The following is a 488-nucleotide window of genomic DNA, read 5'->3' on the forward strand; positions in this document are numbered from 1 at the left end:
ATACTACCACTCTGATCATATTCCCTCCCTCAATGCTCCACAAGGAAGCAAAGAACGGTCATCAATGACAGAGAACTTATGAAATGAATCATTATTCTCCATCCGCTTCACGCTCAGAAGGGAATATCGCAACTCATCATCGTGGTTAGTGAGACCAAACACTTTAGAAACACATTTCTCAAGTCAGAAACTATAGAAATGATCCCTGAAAGTATAGTCTTAGTTTGACTGAGGGTGAAAACAGCGTGCCATTCACAGGACAACCATTCTCACTCATGGTTCAGAGGTAGCTTCAACAAAATCCTCCAGTTGCTGCGCCTGGTTCAGTCACAAGGGTTTATGTAAATAGCACAGCACAGCCAATCACTGCATGACTCTGAGAGCACATTTGTCATATAGAGAGCTCACAGACAGGAGAGAAAAGTCATATTGAAGTATGACATGGTTTGTTAAATTCCTGGTACAAATTCATGACACTGTACAATTGG

The 488-nt window shown here is 41.6% G+C and overlaps 1 non-coding gene across 1 annotated transcript; it reads right to left on the minus strand.

Moving 5' to 3' along the window:
• Positions 1–5: 5 nt before the first annotated feature.
• LOC111650576 (small nucleolar RNA U3) lies at positions 6–221 on the minus strand. The gene has a single exon (XR_002760423.1). It is a non-coding gene; the product is annotated as a small nucleolar RNA U3 (small nucleolar RNA).
• Positions 222–488: the final 267 nt, after the last annotated feature.

Source organism: Seriola lalandi, unplaced genomic scaffold, assembly GCF_002814215.2.
Source record: "Seriola lalandi dorsalis isolate HSWRI2012SDOR001 ecotype SW California unplaced genomic scaffold, Sedor1 jcf7180001968445, whole genome shotgun sequence".
NCBI lineage: Eukaryota > Metazoa > Chordata > Actinopteri > Carangiformes > Carangidae > Seriola > Seriola lalandi.